Raw genomic sequence first — 6861 nt, forward strand, 5'->3', positions numbered from 1 at the left:
TCTTAAGCCTCCAACTTGCTAGGGTTTCGGTGTGAGGCATTAGGGATGCGAGACTTCTGGTGCTGGCTTTCGAAAGTCCAATCAAGAAGGAATACTAGTTTATTTTCTATAATAATCAAAAGGTTTGTAATTTCTATAAACCCTTTGTTAATTTTTAAAATAGAAACATACTTTTAGGGTTCTTAGTATTCAATTGTTTGTTGCAAATCATAGTGAGAACATAGATCCTTTAGGTTGCATGTGAACTTAAGGTTTATGTTTTTCTGCCAAAATAAGATTGTTGTAACCTATAAAACCCATGAGTTGTATTAGAGCCATTCTTCTCATTCATCTAGCACAATGTCGAATAAATCAAAATTAGGATCAAGATAAACTAAACCCTAAGGAGGAAATTTTCGAAATCCACTAGGGTTCTTGAAACCCTAACCCCCACTCTCTATTTTTAATTTTTGTAAGGGTTTTAGAAAGCCTAGCCTCCTTTGACCATTTTTGAAAATGGAGGGGTCCCTTTTAGGATTTACCTTCTTTCCTTATTTGTTATTTTAAGTGCCGTAAAATACAAACAATTAAAACCTGATAAACCCAAGCCTATTTTCAAAAATTAGAAGGCTTGATTTGGATTAAATTTGAATTATTTTATTAATTGGTTAATTGCAAATAATTATTTAATCCATAATGACTTAATTAACGTAACTAATTGTTTAATTAAACGATAAAGATTAAATCAAAATTGGTTTATTTTTAAAGTAAATTGATTTTAAATATAAATTCAAAAATTTAAATTTGAACTTAGTATTTTCGAAACGCTTTAAAATACATCTTATACTATATAATTACAAGATTAATATACTATATGTGTAAGACAAGTCAGTCAAATCACAAATACGCCTCATTCACGAAGCAATACTATAAGGGTCGTTATCCAAACAGATATGGTAGGACATAATCTCATTAATAAGAATATTGATAGAAATTGACTAAACCATTTTTTAAAATCCCACTCTTAGTTACTTTAGGAAAAATGTGAAAAGTATGGTAATCCATGAAAACACACATCATGCTTTATATGTCGTTAAGGGAGTGTGTGTGGTTAACTAGCACACTAATAGGGACTATAAGGAGATGTGATGGGCATCTCGAAAATTATCATTGTTAATAGATCATGTGTGGTTAACACACACATCATTGTGAGATGATCAATGACATCGACGTTGTCAAGCGAGTTTGCATGGTTATTCACATCTTGTTTGTGATCATCGGGATCCTAGTAATAAAAGTGAGATCATAATCTGAGAATAAACATGTCAATGATAAGATTCAATTAATCTCAAAAGATCTAGGAGTTTCATAAGATTGGAACTGGTAAAATCCTTACCTACCTAAAATAGATTTGAATTTGACTATGGCATCCCTCTTCAAAGTCTGAATCGAAAATATGGATCTTAACCTTAATTTAAATTTAGGGTTTAATAAACCAGGATTAAAATCAACTAACTTGGATTCGCTTTTCTCCTAATTTTTTAAATGTCTTATGAAGATAGAAATGGTCTTCCTCATTCCTATGGAAATGGTTTTCCTCAATCTTCTGGAGACGTTCTTCTAATTTCAAGTCTAGATGAAATTGTTTTCCCTACCTCATCAAATGGTGGAACTGGACACCATGCTTCTTCAACTCTTCCACCTCCTCCTCCTGTGACTCTCCTAACGTCACATTTTTTCCTTAAGTTGAAAGATATGAGACTACTCAATCTCTATTTGCGTGTAAAAATCAAGATATAAACTTTGGGTATCGTTTTCCCAAGGGAGCAAGCCATTAACTTGGTTCTTCTCTCACTTCCAAATTCATATGATCAGTTCTTTGAGAACATTTATATGAGGAATATTGACGTGATCGTAATTTATCTGACACAAATGTTGATTGTTGCTGATTGCTGAAGTACAAATGCTTAAAAGCACATATGAAGTAGAGATGCTTATAAGGTATAATTCCAAGTCTTCGATGGACATTAAGAATGATGACAATTGTGATCCAGAAAAGATTTCTCTTCCTAATGGAAAGGGGTCATCCAAGATCAAATCATTTGATCGTATGGTATAGAGAAAGGCTAGTTATGGGATCCTTCCATGTGTTGATCCAAAAGGATCCATTTGCTTTTACTACCAATTGTATAGACATTGGAAAGAAAGATGCCTGAAATACCTGAAAGATCATAGAGATAGTAAATTCAAGTCATTTGACCCTACTTCAGATACATCCATTATCTAAGTCCATTGTTTAATAAATTCTAGTTCATATAATCTTAATACATGATATGATGATCACATTTTGATGGTATTAATGGAGCTAAGAGAAAGAATTAAGCTTGAGCAACATAAGCTAAATATGATCATGAGAAATGGACTTTGGTCATGGTTCGAAGATCAGAATTTGGAGCTACTACTAAGAAGTTGGGATAATTTAATAGATTGCTATTACTCTTCGGATATGTTTAGAAATGTAGTTTTCACTTTATGTGTTGTAAACAAGTTCGAACTTTTCATTTATTTTCAAACAAAATGAAATTTTGGTTTATCTGGTTCCCTTATTTTATATTTCCTTGAAATGGCATTCATGAAAGTGTTGGATACATTTCTAATCTTAGCAATATTAATTGTGGATTTGATTCTTATGATATCGCATGTGGTATTGTCATAATTGACCAAGTGAAAAGATATTGCATCACTAGTTGGACAAATACTTAGTATTGCACAAGTTGCATTGTATAGTATATGAGAATCTTGTTTATTGGAAACTTATGAATAATTCATTGATCACTTGTTTATGTGAGTCAAGTGAAGGAATACTGGATCTAGTATATGTAGATATAGACTATTCAGATCCACCACAAAGGAGGATAACTCTATTTGTCTTGATTTACTTTTGTTTCAAAAATATGGTTGTTCTTATAATATTACGCATAATTATGATACTTTGAAAAGATACAAAGGCTAGTAGAATGATTAAGAAGAACCTATAAGGCAGTAATGAAGTTTTCACATTATGTGTTGCAAGAACAAGTTCCAACTTTTCATTTATTTTCAAACAAAATGAAATTTTGGTTTATCTAGTTGCCTTATTTTATATTTCCTTACAATGGCAATCATGAAAGTGTTGGTTACATTTCTAATCTTAGCAATATTGATTGTGGACTTGATTCTTATGATATCGCATGTGGTATTTGTTAGATAAGGTGTCTGTAACAACCCGAAATTTCTAACTTATACATTCTTCATTTTTATCAAAGTTAGCCTCATTTTGCTGTTTCATATTGAAGTTTTGGGTCTATAGGAGTGCTTGAGACTTAGTATAATCAAGATATGAGTCGTAGAATGGGTTAGTATGTGTGTAGCGTCACAAAATCGGGCCAAACACACCAAACAAGGTGTGTGCGGCCGCACACCCATCCCCAACCGCACACTCTCCCATATATATACTACACTTGTCATTTTTAACACTTTGTCACTTCTTCAAAGCTAGAACATGTTTTCTCTCAACTACCATCCAAAGTTTGACGCCAAACTTCAATCAAGTGAGTATTTCATTCTTTGTTTAGTTAATTTGTGACCTTAACTAGCCTTTCCCCTTGCCTTGATCCATGAAAACATCCATTTTTAGTGAAGAACACCAGGAGCATGAAGAACACCAAGAACACACACTAGTTTTGGACCTTAATCACCCTTTCAAGCCTCTATAACGTGTATAAAGTTATCATAACTTGTTATATGCTAAGAACACTTGATGATCTGCTAGAAAAAAATGATTTTATCATGTTCATAAAGGGTGTGCGGCCGCACACACCCTTTTGAGTTCCAAAAATGGTAATAAACTTCATATGGGCTAAAGCTTGAAGTAAGAAACCTTCCTAGATGAGTCCTAAAGCCTTAAATTATGTTTTTACGCATTCCATAGGGAGTGTGCGGCCGCACACACCCCCTGGCCATACACCCTGGCCGCACACACTCAAAGGGTGTGTATTTTGACCACACACTCCCTTGTATAGCCATATACCCGTTATATACAATCATCTATGGTTGTAACACTTCAAAATAAGTGTTTACTTGCCCCTAAGGTGGTTTCAATTCAATAATTAGTTGTTATTAGCACTAATTATATTCATATATGTATCATTATATGTTAAATAGGATCCGCGTGTGTGCTTAAGTCTTCACTTGACACTTGGCAATTCTATACAATCCGTTCATCCAAACCACTCACTATAGGTGAGTTCATACACCTTAATTAACCTTTTAAATATTTTTAAATGCTATTATGGGGGGATACAATTTGAACAATTATAGTTATTATATCAATCACATGTGATTAATAACTATCGAACAAGTGGTCTTCTTACTTTTTCAAACAGTGTTATCAAACTGTTTTACTTCAAACTGTTTTACAAACTCTTTTACATATCAAATGCTTTTATCAACTCTTTCACATGCCAATTATTGATACTTAAAATCTTTTAAATTTATGTTTTGTTAAAATGTATATCTATATAGATAAAGTTATATAAGTAGGATTGTAAGGACTTAGGACTGATATCTCACCTTACTTCCTGTTCCTTGTTCGGTTGTGGATTTAGAGTATCAGGGTTATCTGTCCGAGGGTATTTGAATCCTAGTTATATATTATGTATATGTATATAGATATAAAAGGTTACTTCATTCAGTACAATACTTTTGGGTAGCAAGGGTATACAAACAAGCTCATATACACAAACAACATTACTAGTAAACAACGTCATGTAAAGTATCACAACCAATGTACATAGCAAGCATAGTAAACACAACCATTACATTACATAGAAATATTTAGATTTGTTTGAATGCCAGCTAATACATGTTATATATATATATATATATATATATATATATATATATATATACATCAGTATAACAAAGGTAAAGACGAGACTTCTATACGCTTCATCTTCTCCAAAAGAAAGCGGGATACCAGTCTAATGGGAACCTGAGAATACAAGCAATTTTAAAAAGACAAAATTGCAAAAATGGTCCCTGTGGTATGCAAAATTTTGGGGTTATAGTCCAAACACTGACTTTTTTGGTTTCGTAGTCCTTTTGGAGTGGTTTGTATGTGAAAATGGTCCCTCCGAAAATTGAAATGACTATAATACCCTTGGGGTATTTATTTTTCATTTTTCTTTCATTTTTTTAAATTTAATAATTATTTATTTATTTTAACAATTAAAAAAATAATAGAGGACCCACCTCTCTCTTTCTCTCTCTCTCTCTCTCTCTCTCTCTCTTTGCTGAAGAATTTCATCTTCTTCGTATTCTTCATACATCCCCAAATCAACACCATAACTTTTCTTCTTCTAGAATCAGTACTTATACACTCAAGAGGTTGTTTAAGTATAAATATTACAACATCAGGTAGCGGTGATTTTTGGGGGTAGTGTTCTTTATGTTTTTCAAGGTGAAACAGGTTAATTAGGTTTAGATTGCTAAAGAAGATGATGGGTTGTTTGAAGTGTTCTTGTTGTGAAACAGAAGAATCAAATATATATCCCAAATTAGATAATGCTTAAGATTTACAGAAGAATCAAATATATATCCCAAATTTGTAACACCTTCAAGTCCAACAATTAAACCCCAAATCGATTTCATGGCTTCTCAGCTAAGCTTTCTGATGTAGAGGCTTCTAATCTTGAATATGCTTTTAGGCTTCTCTCAGTTATTCCTGAACAAGTTCGTCATCTTCATAGCAAAACCAAATGAAATGAAACCCATATCAAACAGAACAAAAACATGAAACACAAATCATTGAAACCGAACCTATAACAAAAACTGTAGAAACAAAAATCAAAACTGGACCTATAACAAAACATGAAACACAAATCATCGGTCTTGCTCTCGTTTCTTGTTATCAGCGACGTGCGTGGGTGAGACGGGGAAGGAGTGGCAGAGCAATGGTGGTGGGGTGCAATATCGTACCAGTGGAAGGCGATGGAAGGTGGTGCGGTGGCTGCCTCAAGATCGTCGGAGGTGGCAGCGCGCCCTTCATATTCGTTGAAGTTGAGATCGTAAGAAAAAATGAGCTGTGTGCTTGATTGAGAGAGAGAGAGAGAGGTGGGTCCTCTATTATTTTTTTAATTGTTAAAATAAATAAATAAATATTAAATTTAAAAAAAATGAAAGAAAAATGAAAAATAAATACCCCAAGGGTATTATAGTCATTTCAATTTTCGGAGGGACCATTTTCACATACAAACCACTCCAAAAGGACTACGAAACCAAAAAAGTCACTGTTTGGACTAAAACCCCAAAATTTTGCATACCACAGGGACCATTTTTGCAATTTTGTCTTTTAAGAATATCAGCATAAAGCTAGTGAGTTCATAAGCGGTTTGTTTCTGTGAAAGAAAATGTTCCTTTAAGTTTGCGAAAAGTTATTTCCCTAGAAAATCCCATATTTTCTTATAAAAGAAGTTTGGTTATCCATTTGTTAAATAGCCTGTTTATGACAAGTCAAGTTAAGTTATCCCAGGAAAAACCCTTATTTTCCTTAAAAGTTGGTGGTTGGTTATCGATTCGGAATAAAGTGTACAAGTATCTACCATACTTGCAATGTTAGATAGAGTTTCCCTGAAAGTTTGGTTATCCTTGGAAAGTACATTAGTTTTAGCACGTATATAAAACTAATCAGTAAGCTGTGAACTAATACCTAAGGGTATTACTGATACCCTCTAGTAATCAAATAGTTATTACGTTTAGGTTAGTTCACTAAGTTCATTATTACTTAAGAGTAAATCTCCATTATCTAAGTTGCGAGTTCCATAACCATACAATAAACTGGAT

Source organism: Lactuca serriola, chromosome 5 (assembly GCF_051521515.1).
Source record: "Lactuca serriola cultivar US96UC23 chromosome 5, Lser_US96UC23_V15, whole genome shotgun sequence".
Taxonomy (NCBI): domain Eukaryota; kingdom Viridiplantae; phylum Streptophyta; class Magnoliopsida; order Asterales; family Asteraceae; genus Lactuca; species Lactuca serriola.